General features: G+C 41.8%; 1 protein-coding gene across 4 annotated transcripts in view; it reads right to left on the bottom strand.

The window, feature by feature from the left end:
- The window catches only part of INPP1 (inositol polyphosphate-1-phosphatase), a 70,435-nt gene extending 55,896 nt beyond the window's left edge, over window positions 1-14,539 (bottom strand). Inside the window, exons 1-3 of one of the 4 annotated variants that reach the window (XM_036927962.2) lie at window positions 14,415-14,459; window positions 13,814-13,913; window positions 7,132-7,365 (exon numbers count right to left, since the gene is read on the bottom strand). The gene's annotated coding sequence lies outside the window, so the exon portion shown is untranslated. Of the gene's footprint in view, window positions 1-7,131; window positions 7,366-12,986; window positions 13,745-13,813; window positions 14,237-14,414 lie in introns of those variants that run through there. The other 3 variants (XM_036927961.2, XM_057503714.1, XM_036927966.2) reach the window with 3 other exon arrangements.
- Window positions 14,540-14,893: the final 354 nt, after the last annotated feature.

Raw genomic sequence — 14,893 nt, 5'->3', positions numbered from 1 at the left:
GAGAGTGGGCATCCCTGTCTTGTTCCCAATCTCAGAGGAAAAGCTTTCAGTTTCTCACTGTTCAGTATGATGTTAGCTGTGGGTTTATCATATATGGTGTTTATTACGTTGAGATACTTGCCCTCTATACCCATTTTGTTGAGAGTTTTTATCATGAATGGATGTTGAATTTTGTCGAATGCTTTTTCAGCATCTATGGAGATGATCATGTGATTTTTGTCCTTCTTTTTGTTGATGTGGTGGATGATGTTGATGGATTTTCAAATGTTGTACCATCCTTACATCCCTGGGATGAATCCCACCTGGTCATGGTACATGATCCTCTTGATGTATTTTTGAATTTGGTTTGCTAATATTTTGGTGAGTATTTTTGCATCTATGTTCATCAGGGATATTGGTCTGTAATTTTCTTTTTTGGTGGGGTCTTTGCCTGGTTTTGGTATTAGGGTGATGTTGGCTTCATAGAATGAGTTTGGGAGTATTCTCTCCTCTTCTATTTTTTGGAAAACTTTAAGGAGAATGGGTATTATGTCTTCTCTGTATGTCTGATAAAATTCCAAGGTAAATCCATCTGGCCCGGGGGTTTTGTTCTTGGGTAGTTTTATGATTACCGCTTCAATTCCTTTACTGGCAATTGGTTTGTTTAGATTTTCTGTTTCTTCCTTGGTCAGTCTTGGAAGGTTGTATTTTTCTAGGAAGTTGTCCATTTCTCCTAGGTTTTCCAGCTTGTTAGCATATAGGTTTTCATAGTAGCCTCTAATAATTCTTTGTATTTCTGTGGGGTCCATCGTGATGTTTCCTTTCTCATTTCTGATTCTGTTGATGTGCGTTGATTCTCTTTTCCTCTTAATAAGACTGGCTAGAGGCTTCTCTATTTTGTTTATTTTTTCAAATAACCAGCTCTTGGTTTCATTGATTTTTTTCTATTGTTTTATTCTTCTCAATTTTATTGATTTCCTCTCTGATCTTTATTATGTCCCTCCTTCTGCTGACTTTAGGCCTCATTTGTTCTTCTTTTTCCAATTTTGATAATTGTGACGTTAGACTATTCATTTGGGATTGTTCTTCCTTCTTTGAGTATGCCTGGATTGCTATATACTTTCCTCTTAAGACTGCTTTCACTGCATCCCACAGAAGTTGGGGCTTTGTGTTGTTGTTGTCATTTGTTTCCATATATTCCTTGATCTCTATTTTAATTTGTTTGTTGATCCATTGATTATTTAGGAGCATGTTGTTAAGCCTCCATTTGTTTGTGAGCCTTTTTGTTTTCTTTGTACAATTTATTTCTAGTTTTATACCTTTGTAGACTAATAAGTTGGTTGGTAGAGTTTCAATCTTTTGGAATTTACTGAAATTCTTTTTGTGGCCTGGTATGTGGTCTATTCTGGATAATGTTCCATGTGCACTTGAGAAGAATGTGTATCCTGTTGCTTTTGGATGTAGAGTTCCATATATGTCTATTAGGTCCATCTGTACTAGTGTGTTGTTCAGTGCCTCTGTGTCCTTATTTATTTTCTGTCTGGTGGATCTGTCCTTTGGAGTGAGTGGCATGTTGAAGTCTCCTAGAATGAATGCATTGCAGTCTATTTCCCCCTTTAGTTCTGTTAGTATTTGTTTCACATATGCTGGTGCTCCTGTGTTGGGTGCATATATATTTATAATGGTTATATCCTCTTGTTGGACTGAGCCCTTTATCATTACGTAATGTCCTTCTTTATATCTTGTTACTTTCTTTGTTTTGAAGTCTATTTTGTCTGATACTAGTACTGCAACACCTGCTTTTTTCTCCCTGTTGTTTGCATGAAATATCTTTTTCCACCCCTTGACTTTTAGTCTGTGCATGTCTTTTGGTTTGAGATAATTCTCTTGTAAGCAGCATATAGATGGATCTTGCTTTTTTATTCATTCTATTATTCTGTGTCTTTTGATTGGTGCATTCAGTCCACTTACATTTAGGGTGATTATTGAAAGATATGTACATACTGCCATTGCAGGCTTTAGATTCGTGGTTACCAAAGGTTCAAGGTTAGCTTCTTTAGTATCTTACTGTCTAACTTAACTCGCTTATTTAGCTATTATAAACACTATCTGGTGATTCTTTATTTCTCTCCCTTCTTATTCCTCCTCCTCCATTCTTTATATGTTGGTTGTTTTATTCTGTGCTCTTTTGTGTTTCCTTTAACTGCTTTTGTGGGTAGTTGATTTTATTTTTTGCCTTTAGTTAGTATTTGGTTTGTCTACTTTCTTTGCTGTGATTTTATATTCTCTGGTGACATCTATTTAGTCTTAGGAGTACTCCCATCTAGAGCAGTCCGTCTAAAATACCCTGCAGAGGTGGTTTGTGGGAGGCAAATTCCCTCAACTTTTGCTTGCCTAGGAATTTTAATCCCTCCTTCATATTTAAATGATAATTGTGCTGGATACAGTATTCTTGGTTCAAGGCCCTTCTGTTTCATTGCATTAAGTATATCATGCCATTGTCTTCTGGCCTGTAAGGTTTCTGTTGAGAAGTCTGATGATAGCCTGATGGGTTTTCCTTTGTAGGTGACCTTTTTCCTCTCTCTAGCTGCCTTTAATACTCTGTCCTTGTCCTTGATCTTTGCCATTTTAATTATTATGTGTCTTGGTGTTGTCCTCCTCCTTGGGTCCCTTTCTGTTAGGAGTTCTGTGTACTTCCATGGTCTGAGCGATTATTTCCTCCCCCAGTTTGGGGAAGTTCTTAGCAGTTATTTCTTCAAAGACACTTTCTATCCCCTTTTCTCTCTCTTCTTCTTTGGGTACCTGTATAATGCGGACATTGCTCCTTTTGGATTGGTCACACAATTTTCTTAATATTGTTACATTCCTGGGATCCTTTTATCTCTCTCTTCATCAGATTCTCTGTGTTCTTGTACTCTGATTTGTATTCCATTATCAACCTCTTGCATCTCATCCAGTCTGCTCTTAAGTTTTTCCAGGGATTTTTTCATTTCTGTCATCTCCCTCCAGACTTCATCTTTTAGCTCTTCCATATTTCTCTGAAGATCCATCAGCATGGTTATGACCTTTATTTTGAATTCTTTTTCAGAGAGATTGGTTCGGTCTAACTCCCCAGATTCCTTCTCAGGGGAGGATGTCTGGGTTAGTCTGGTTTGTATCAAATTCTTCTGCCTTTTCATGGCAATAGAGGTAGTTGTGGGGAGCTGGCAAGTGTGTCAGCTGGGAGAATGTTCCTTCTTGCTGGTTTGTGGCCTTCCTTTCCTGGGAGAAGAGCGACCTCTAGCGGCTTGTGATGGGCAGCTGCGCGCAGACGGGGCCTCTGATTCTTGCCCAGCCGCTGTGGAGTTAAGCTCCGCGGTTGCTGTGGGCGTGGCCAGCCTCAGGCTGCTGCTCAATATGGCAGAGCTGCATCAGAGGGGAAACGGGCGGGAGGCTATTTATTGCCTGTGCTGCCACACAGGGAGTTAGGGCGCCCGGAGTTTCCTGGGATTTCCAGCTGCTGGGCTAAGTGTCCTGGGATGCTTCTGTCCAGCTGTGGGGTCCCTGTCCCTTTAAGACTTTCAAAAAGCACTCACTTTTCTTTGTCCCAGGGGCGCTGGCTGCAGGGACCCACTCGCAGGTTTTACTGTCCTGTTTCCCTAGTATCCAGTACCCCACGCATTGTGTGTCTGTGCTCCAGTGCGGATGGCTAGCGCTGGCTATTTAGCCGTCCTGGGCTCCCTCTCTCTCCCTGCTCCAACTCCTCTCCTCCCGCCGGGAGCTGGGGGGAGGGGTGCTTGGGTACCACCTGGCCGTGGCTTGTATCTTACCCTTCATGAGGCGCTGGGTTCTTGCAGGTGTAGATGTAGTCTGGCTGTTGTCCTGTGTCTTTTGGTCTCTCTTTTAGGAATAGTTGTATTTGTTGTATTTTCAAAAATATATATGGTTTTAGGAGACTTCTGCTGCCATACTCACACCGTCATCTTGGCTCCGCTCCCAGAATCTTTTTAGTTTGATTTAGTTCCATTTGTTCAGTTTTCTCTATTAAGTTATCCAGGAAAATCTTCTTAGATGCCCAAAGGTGCTAATCAATAGCAAGTGTAATACTTATTAATAAGACAAAACATATAATGAAGCTTTCCCAGCCCTTAAAATGTGATTTAAAGTAGAATCATCTTAAAAAAAAGATTTATTGATCTTAAAGTAGATTAATCAAACTCATATTTCAACTTAGTATCAAACTGCTACACTCACTAAATCGGGTAAAAGATTTTATACAAGCTTTTATTATTTATCATAACCATTCTTTTAAAAAATCATTTCAGTAAACAAATAATACCACTATACCCTCACATACTACAGTATTGGTCTTAATTTAAAAGGAACTTTAAAAGCAGAATAATTTTATTTTAAAAGCCAGCAAAAACTGTTAAACTGTCAATGAGGAATTAAAAACTCTATAAACCTTTGAGTGGCAATAATACACTTTCCTAGAATAGAATTTTAGCCTTAAAAAATGAGTCATAGTAATTAAAAAATGTGTTTTCAAAAGATATAAAAAGTAAAACTGTTTTATGTGATAAGCTATACTAAAAAACACACACTGGTTTTTGATTAAATATATGTATATGTGTACATATATATTTCTTAAAACTTAAGAAAATGCCAAGACCTTTTTAAGGTCTATATTTGACCTTAATGAATATGTCTCCATTTCATTGGCCAAGTGGTCAGACAGACTGTACAGATAAGGGATACCAAAATTGTCAGCCTCTTCCTGCAGAGCAATGCAGGTTTGCACATCTGTAGGAATGTGAACTTCTCCATGAAGATAATCCAAAAGGTACTTAAACAGATCTCCGTCACGGTCAATAACACAAGCTCCTAGAAAACATTCAGATTGCAAAGATACACATGGCCACCAATAAAATTTCAACATGTCAAACTAAAATCACACTAAGGACCTCTACACTTAGAAATGGTTCTGTCTCAGAAGAAATTTAATACCTAACGTTTCAAATAGGCTTAGTCAAACTTGATGATCCTCTGTATTCTAACGTACCATTGAGGAAAAGGTATTCTGAGCTTCATTTGGACTTTGGAAGCAATGACCACATTCCCACTTTGGCCACTGCAAAAAACATGAAGACCTCAGACTGCTGGTAGAAACTGAAGCTTACCACTAACATCAGCCTACCATTAACCTCAGCTGCAGAGCCAGGAAAGGCACATGGAGTTACTCTTTAATGAGGTCACGCTGTTACTAGGTCCTGTGTTTGTACAGCAATGACACTACAAGTGAAACCCAGGGTTCCTGGCACCAGGCATGCCACATGTTCAGACTTACTAGGTTGGTCCCTTTGTACTGTTGAGAACCTAAACTTCAAAAAAGAAATGTTATGCTGGTACTACTTTATGATACCAGACTTTTTCTAGATAACTAAGCAGAATATAAAATAAGATAACACTTCTGTGAGGCTATTCAATAATTCCTTTTCTCCCTTCATTAGTTTAGAAGAGATTAAGAAAGCAAAACCTGGGGACAGAGAAAAAAAACTCAATCCCTGCTTACCATTTTAACGAACAACCTTTCTGCCCAGATGAACACCAAGCCCTGGGCACTAGACATCAGTGTTTCCTATTTTCAATGGCCATTCAGCTGATGAAGCAATCACTCAAGACCCAGAGTTACTACCAGCCCCTCAGGTGCAAGACTCCCCAGTCCCTCTCTTTTAACACAGAACCAACAGTGGGTTCCATGTGCAAACAGACTTACTTTCTTTTTTTTTTTTTAGAGGGCATCTCTCATATTTATTGATCAAATGGTTGTTAACAACAATAAAATTCTGTATAGGGGACTTGATGCACAATCATTAATCAACCCCAAGCCTAATTCTCAACAGTCTCCAATCTTCTGAAGCATAACAAACAAGTTCTTACATGGTGAACAGTGCAAGGGCAGTCATATCACAGAAACTTTCGGTTTTGATCACGCATCATGAACTATAAACAATCAAGTCAGATATGATTATTCGTTTGATTTTTATACTTGATTTATATGTGAATCCCATATTTCTCCCTTATTATTGTTGTTATTTTTTTTTTAATAAAATGCTGAAGTGGTAGGTAGATGCAAGATAAAGGTAGAAAACATAATTTAGTGCTGTAAGAGGGCAAATGTAGATGATCAGGTCTGTGCCTATAGACTAAGTATTAATCCAAGCTAGACAAGGGCAACAAAACATCCATGGATGCAGAAGATTTCTCTCAAAACAGGGGGCGTGAGGTTCTAAGCCTCACCTCTGTTGATCCCCAATTTTTCACCTGATGGCCCCCCTGCGACTGTGCCTGTCTTAGGTTGTTCCTCCCTTGAGGAATCTTACCCGTCTCTGGCTAAACAGTCATCTTCCAGGGCCATACAGGGAAATGTAAAGTTGGTAAGTGACAGAGAAGCAATATTCTTTGAAAAGGTTAGCTTTTTACTTCTTTGCAGATTTATGCCCACAAACAGACTTACTTTCGCTTGAAGTTTCTTCACAACCAGTAGTAGGTTCAATGAACCCCAGAGCAGTTGAAGCAGGGAGAAAATCCCAGAACACTACCCTTGTGTTTATAGTTTCTTCTGAAACACCAATTGTCAATCCCCTAGCACTAGATGGCCAAGATAGTACTGCTCCACTGGTATTTTCTCAGGCATACACATCAGCCCACACAAGGCCTCGCAGCTAGACAAGGTGATGAGTTTAACATGAATCACACTGGGAGTGACTCCCTGTGAGCTCTATGAGCAGCTGCTCTCCAAAAATATTAATATTTCAACTTAAAGACTACAGAGAGAAGCTAATATATTTAATCAGCCTCAACACCTTTACTCATGAAGTTGCACAAATGTAACCACTTTCAAAATACAATTAATACGCATAAGTAGGTCATGGTTGGCCTTTATACACATTCACTTTTTTATCAACTTTTAGTGACAGCACCACAGCTTCAGAAATCAGCATTTAATTTCTCCATGTATTTAATGAATCTCCATACAGTCCTAATGATCTCAGTAATTAGTATTACTAATCTAATACACTCCACTGTAATTAGGAAAACCAAAGGAAATTTAAACTAGATTCCTGTTTTAATGAATATTCATGATCATGCCTACAGACTTAGGGTATTTACCTGATTCATCTGTTTTCAGAGGAAAATGACCACTGAACATGGATGCCAGCATGGAGTCCTTAAAGCGACACAAGGACTCACACCTTGCCGTGAAAACAGAGCCGCCCACATTCAGCAGGAGGATATCTAACACCTCTTCTTCTGCCTTGTGACCTTCCATTGCTCCCATTGACACCTCACTTTTTGCCTTGAAACTTTTAGAAACTGCAAAACAATGGCATTCCCGGTCTCCCTCTGTAAAAATAAAGAACGATCACCACTGGTATTTCCAACAATACACTAAATAGATAATAAAATAAATACATTTTAATGTGATTTAAAATAAGTTTCCTCAGAACTGCCACTACTGAATTGAAGGATTTTACATAACATGAAGAAAGTTTGAGATATGCTACAAAGCTGGAAAACTTTGGCTCAGAGGATTTGTAAATGATAACAAACTACTACCAAAGAAATCATAGCTGTTGAAATGACTTTAAAGAATTAAACAAGATAATGCAGTCTGTCACATATAAAGCAAAGGTGAGGTATGCTTATGATCTTTGATATTCACGTATCTTTTTAAATTACAATAGGTTTGAGGGAGCTGTCTAGACAGCAAAGAGGATCAGCATGTAGCATGGAATTGGGCTACTGTGCTCTACCACTCACTAGCTCTGGGACCTCAGGCAAATACTTCTATTCCTCTTCTGGTTTCCTCATCTATAAAATGAAGGAAGGGACAGTGCCTACCTCAAAGGACTATAAGGAGGAATAACTGGTAGGACATATAAAAGCATAAACAGTGTCTGGCTCAGATTAAACACTCAGTAAATGATAAGATTATCTATAATGATTTAAATTTTTACCATAAGGTATACACTGAGGGACTTGATATTAGCTCTGGACATTTAAAGAAACATGAGAGCAAAAATTATTTGTAAGACTGGAGGCACTGGAAGGAAGGGCGAAGACAGTGCAGGTGGAGCAGAGACAGTGCCAAGTAGCTCTGTGCCATATGGGGAAAGAACGAACAGCTCTTCCTGGATTCCAGTCCCATGATGTGCCAACAAACCCTGGATACAGAACCCCTCCATCTGGAAGGAGGAGACCTCTGGCTGTCCATCACCCAACCTTGAGCCAATAAAAATTCCCCACCTACCCCTAGCGCAGCTCACTTCCCCCTCCCTTCCCTGTTCTCTTAAAAACTCGCTGCCTGCCCTGCTGAGTGTGACTTCCCCAGCCTGTGATAGCCAGACCAGGGAACATCACCCGGGAATTGCGCTCAAATAAACTGCCTGGCCCTTTGTTGCCTCTCGTCGCCTGCTTATTATGGCTAAAATTTATCTTACATTTGGTGCCAAAACCCAGGAAGGAGCATGAGCGTGGGGCCCTGACCGGCCACTTGCGGCCCTGCCCCCTCCTTCCCTGACCCGGGACCTCAGCCTGCTCTCTGCTGCGTGGACTTTTTTCCAGTGAGTCCTTCAGTTTCCCCCGGTCTGTTTCCCTTCCTAACTCCATTTCACCTGGTCCATTCAAAATCATAGCTATGTCCAGGTCAGGGCATCTGGCCCCTTGGGCATCCGGCCCGCCCCTGGCCCTGCAGTGTGGGAGACATCCCTCACCCAGGCTCCCAGGACGTCTCCCCTGACTTGGGGTGCTTGGGACGCTGGGCACTCCTCTCAGTGGGATTAGTTGGAGAGGTGACACAGACATGGGGAACCAGCCCTCAAAAGCAGAAGCTCAGACCCCATTATGGTGTCTCATTTCTAATTTGGCTACTGTATATTTGTCCCGAGAAGTTCGCAAACGGAAGCTAGTCTTTCTTTGCTCTGAGGCCAGGCCTCAGTATCCCTTGGACAATCAATCTTGCTGGCCCCGAGGGAACTTTCAATTTTGGCCTCCTCACGGACTTGATTATTGCCACCGGAGCAGAGAGTAGAGTGAAATCCCATATGTGCAGGCTTTTGGACTTTGCACTCCTGTCCAGACCTTTACGTTAAGTGTTCTATAACTCAGGTTCTCCTAGCCTGATCTCCAGTTAAAGATTATCAGCCTCTTACTCTGCCCAGTCCTTCCTTTTCAGATCTGCTGGAAGACCTTAGTCTCCCACCTGTCTCAGCTTGCTACCCCCACCCCTCTCTGCCACCACCTTGAAGTTCTTTGTCCTCCCCCGTGTCACCGCCATCTTAAAGTCCTACATTCTCAACCATGCCATCGTCCTGCTCTCCTCTTCCAGTAGCTGCACCACCCCCTCCCCCTCTCCTTCTGCCTTCAACACCCTCTTCCCCCACTGGAACACGCCCCTCCTGCCCTCCGGTTCTAGATGCCACGGACAAGAAGTTAAAAAGAAAGCAATTAAATATCAGTAACTCCAATCTTTATATCAGTTTGTCTGTCTGTGTATGTTTTTATATGAAAAGTTGCTAACTGTAGTCGTTATGTCTCAATTTGTATGTTTGTGTGTCTAAGTGTGTAAATGAAAAATATTTTCCTACCTCCGGATGGTATTAATAAAAAAATTGATTTAAAAACAAGTGCTTGTGAAAATTAGGCATTCTAAAACTTCCAGAAAATCTAATAAAAAATATTAAGCATTAATGCTAATTTAAGTTTAACTGAAACGGACATGTCCTTATAGTTATCAGCTGCCAAAGTTTACTTAAAGTCATTTAAGTTGATGTTATCTGTTAAACATTTCAAGAAGATGCTTAAAGAAAAGCCTGACTTTGTCTAATGTTTGGTAAAAGTTTTGTAAGTAATCTAGCATGGTTGCTAAAAACAAGTAAACAAGTGTAGCAAATAAACATCTTAATAATAATACTGTATTAATGTATAACAGTGTGTATACCTACCTACAGCCTGAAAATCTTTGTAGTAACCAAAATTCTTAGTTTCCTAAGTTATATAAACATATTTTGAGAAATTGTGCTGTAAAGCACATTTCCAAAAATGATAATATACGTTCATAGATGTATCAATCTGAAAAATGCTAGTGTAACAGTTTACATTGGCATATTTTTCAGTGATCACTGAAGGTTAAAATAATGGTTTTAAGTTCTAATTAAAACTACTTAAAGTAATAAAGAAAACATTTCTGCATGCTAAAGAATGTGTCTTTTGATAAAAGAAAGTAACTTTGTTCGAAAGTACAGCTGTTTATTTAGAGAGAGAACTCTAACTGTAAAGAGGTTGTAGAAAGTTTGTAGAAGAATTTAATATGGTACTGCTATATAAAATTAAAGCAAATGAATCTTAGTATCAAGTACACAGCAAAATTAGAATTTTGTTTTCAGTTAAAAAGGACAAAGTTTTCTTAACTGTTAGTCTGCTCTTAATATTAAAAGATTGCAAAAGGTTCTCTAATTGTTTTATCAAAGCAGTTTCTCATGCTTAAAGTCTCAGTGAGTTGTCGGAGTATTTAAGAAAATGAGATCTTAATATTAAAGGATTAAAAGCTAAACTATGCTAACAACTGTGTAACCTGCTTTATTTGCCTTTGAGGTATTTTGTTGTAATTCTGGTTAAATAGGTAAGTATTGCTTCATGGCAACCTATAATCCTATTTAAGCAAGTGCAAAAAAAAATTGCAAAAAGGTGCTTTTACCTCTAGTTAACTCTGATATTTTCCAGAGGGCCCCTGGAACATATCAGAGGAATTTTTTCTCATTGGAGAAAGTATTTGGCTAATTTGGCTTATTTATCTGATATATATTTACCTAGAAAGCACTGTCAAAAGGAATGATGCTAAACTTTGTTACTGAATGTTTTGTTACAGAAATATCCGAATTTCCTTATGTCAACTGTCTTATAGTAAACTCTCATCAGATTTTTAGCCATTGTCATTTGTAAGTCTTTTGTCATTTATAGTCACTATTTTATTACTCCTAAACTAGTAAAGAACTAGATTTCAGCAGAACAAGTATTAGTTACATAAGATTAAGTAAACTAAAGATGATTTTGTAGCTTTTTGTTTCAAATATTGTTGAAAAAGTGTTTTAAGCTTTTTCTCTTAAGCTAACAACAGTTTAGTAAATGACTGCCTTTATAAGCAGAATTGAAACTTTATCTTTCTCTCTACCCAATCCCTCCAGAATTTAAAAACTCTCAGTGACTATTTTTATATTTCATGGCAGTATGTTTATTTGCCTAAGTTCAATAAGAATCTACTTTCCTTGTAAGAGGACCAATTAAAAACACTGGTTATATTACCAAGGCTTTGACTAAAACGTAATACCTGAGAGACGTGTGTAAACTCAGATATGAACAGACAGCTTTAAGGAACTAAGATCGACTTTCTAAAGCCAACAAAACCCCTTGGAAAAACTGGCCTGATGCCTTGGGAACCTCAAGAAGAGAGGAATTCACCCAAATCTACAGGTACTGCAAGCACAACCTGACGGCAAGTCTGGCTTGGCTTTCTGGCCTCAAGAAGCCCTTAAAAGTTCAATCTGAAATTCCTTACAAAAAGTTCCAGCAAAGCACATTTAAAAGATCCCATGTAATCAATTATTCTTCTTGCTGCACTTATGCAAATAATCAAGCCAATTGTTAATTATTTTCTTAATCTGGCTACTTCTAATAAAAATGAGGGTGATTTTAGAGAAAAGTATTGTTTCAATAATGCAGTCTTATCTATACTAAATCCTAATACTAGTCATTGAGATGTAAACTCGATCAGAATTCTAATTTCCCCATGATACCTGGCTATGATTCTCAGACTCTTCATATTTCTAGTTATCATATTCAGCCATGCATTCTTAATCTCATCAAGTTTGTCCTTCCAGAATAGAAAATCCAACTCCAGATGTTGCTACTTAACCTAATGACACCATTTGTTCTATCTTGCCTAAAAGCCACAAAACTGCAAATAGTAATAGAAATGAAACCCAGAATAGAGTGCCAACCTTCCAAGGCCCTCTAAACTGACCAGTGATGGAGACCTAGCTGCACCCTTTACTGCGCCCCCTCTCAGCATGAAGCAGCCAGAGCGGTCATCACCCCTTTTCCCTAGCAGCAGCTAGAGTCTCTATCTGTAGAGGGGAGAATGAAGCAGAAACCATAGGCTTAGACAGAATAAGGTGAGAGCCTCTAGAGAAAGCAAGGCAGGATATTTGCAGTCAGAGTGAAGTAGCCAGATCAAGTCATCGCCCATTATGACCAAAAGGCTGGAATGTAAGGCTGGAGGCAGTGAAGGGAAGGGCGAAGACAGTGAAGGTGAAGCAGAGACAGTGCCAAGTAGCTTTGTGCCATATGTAGAAGGAACGAACAGCTCTTCCTGGATTCCAGTCCCATGACGTGCTGACAAACCCTGGATGCAGACCCCCTCCATCCAGAAGAAGGAGACCTCTGGCTGTCCATCACCCGACCCTGAGCCAATAAAAATTCCCTACCTACCCCTAGCGCGGCTCACTTCCCCCTCCTTTCCCTGTTCTCTTAAATACTCGCTGCCTGCCCTGCTGAGGGTGACTTCTCTGGCCTGTGATAGCCACACGGGGGAACATCACCCGGGAATTGCACTCAAATAAACTGCCTGGCCTTTTGTTGCCTCTCGTCACCTGCTTATTTTGGCTAAAATTTATCTTACATTATTAACAATGGCAATTGCTAATTCTTTAGTTAGATAACTATGGAAAACACGATTTATCAACTGAGATCAGAACTCTATGTATACCAGTAGCCAGACTGGTCAGAACAACAAAAAACACCTTTAAATCAGCTGACTTCTTCACTCTAAAATGGCTGAAGCTTTAGGGACACTTTAAGGATTTGATTCTTTACTCATCCATTCTGGGGACAGACTGAAGCCCAAGTGACTGTGCCATTTCTGTGGAACCTAAAACAACACTGTGATGAAAAAAGTACTCCCAATTTACCTGCACATTGCATAGCAAATGTAACATGGCTGCCTAGGGGCTCAGTTACATCTATGGCAATTCACTTTTACTATGCGATCAGCTAAGATCCTTTCCTGGGTGCTCCAACTTAGCCAGTCTCCAGTGGAACCGGAAAAGAAGACCATTAGAGTCAAACATAGTTAGACAGAAACTACTACAGACTAATGGTCTATCTAGCCTTCAAAAACTACTTATGTCAGTGTGCCTTCTTTCACTATGTAGAAGTCCTAAGAGCAGCCCTCTCACAATGAGCCATGTGGGAGAACCACTTCTGAGGCATGCAATGGAACCAGTCTACACTGTCCCAGTGAACAGCTCCCTGGAATTCCATCTATTCTTCAAAGCCACAGGCAAACCTCACTATTTGCATAACCTTCCCAAGCACCTCCCATTTAGAATCTTTCCAGTTTTTCAAATATACTTTGTACCTCTGCCTGTATTTTATCCCACTTGTTTAATCCCTAGTTTGGGGACTATAAACCTCCGGAAGCCAAGGCCTGTCAATCACACTTAACAATTCCCATTTACTGATTGTTTACTCTGCACCAGCTACTGCAGGAGACATTACTTAACTCACACAAAAACCCTACTGGATAGGAATTATTGTCCCTATTAATATATGGCACCCTGGGAAAAGAAATGAGTGATGCGTGCAGGGTCCACAGCAGAGCTGCCCTGCTAATAAGTGGTGAAGTCACCCCGATTCAGGTCGGCAGGACCAACTCCAAGTTCCCCCCGCTGCACCCACACTGCCTCCTGCAACACTGTTTCACCCCTCAGGCTGCTGACGCTGGCAGTTGACTCACTCCACATCGGTCCATCTGAAGACTCCTGCTGGTGGCAACGGAAACACAAAGGCGCGCCGAGTGCGAGGATTTAAGAGATACCGCGCCTCAGGGATGTCTCCTAAGGCAGAGAACCACCAGCATGTCAAGGCCAGTCACAGGGCCCATACTCAAATGCACCCACTTAGGCTCCCTGCTGTGTCCTGGGTGCCCCGCCCTCCGTGGAAGTGCCCCCAAAGCGCAGTTCTGTGACCACCTGCATCAAAACAATCAGGCGCGCTGGCTAAAAATGCAGATTTCCGGGCCACGGTTGACAAAGTCTGAGGAGGAATCGGGAGTTCCCCTGTGGATCCCAATTTGAGAAACGCTCCTCACAGGACTCGCACTCCTCCCAAGACACGAGACGAAAGGGGAAAGGCTGGAACACCAGACAACCCGCCGGGGGTCTCCCCGCGGCCTGGCGACCCCAAGACGGCCAGAAGCCCGGAGCCTGCAGCCCAGTGTTTTCAGCGCGACCCGGGGCCTTTCCTCCGGGAGCCCCACCGCCTCCCGGGCCCGCGGCCCACACGGCGTCCCGCTCCTTAGCACGAGCAGGGCCGGGCAAGCGACCCCCTCGACTAACCTCCGGCCCGCCCGGCCCTCGGCACGACCGCCGGACGCCGCACGGCGCCACACGGAAGTGAGCGACTCCTGGGCTGCTCGGCAACTCCGGGGGCAGCGCCGCCCGGCGGCGCCCCCTTGCGGCGCAGCGGCGGCCCGAGCGGGCGAGGTCCCGCCCCGGACACGCCCGTCCCGCCCACGCCCTGGGCACGCTGCGACCCCGGACTCGCCCTGCCCCGCCGGACGCCGCGGCCCAGTGCAGCCGAGGGCCGCGGTGTGGGGTGTGTATACCCTCCAGGTGAAGCGAAAGCTCGGAGGGAGACGCCGGCTGGACTCCCGAGGCTCAGTCTTGTCCGTTCAGAGCCTGCTTTTACGCTTAAAGAAAACAAGAAACACCGACGGGCCAGGGTCAGTTAGCATGAATTAGGTCGTCTCACCCCCAGGGGAGGGCTCTGTCCTCCAAACTGGGCTTCTCAGTACCAAGGTTTATTAATATAGTGC

Source organism: Manis pentadactyla, chromosome 6 (genome assembly GCF_030020395.1).
Source record: "Manis pentadactyla isolate mManPen7 chromosome 6, mManPen7.hap1, whole genome shotgun sequence".
Classification (NCBI taxonomy): domain Eukaryota; kingdom Metazoa; phylum Chordata; class Mammalia; order Pholidota; family Manidae; genus Manis; species Manis pentadactyla.
This window is presented reverse-complemented; position numbering and strand designations above follow the sequence as displayed.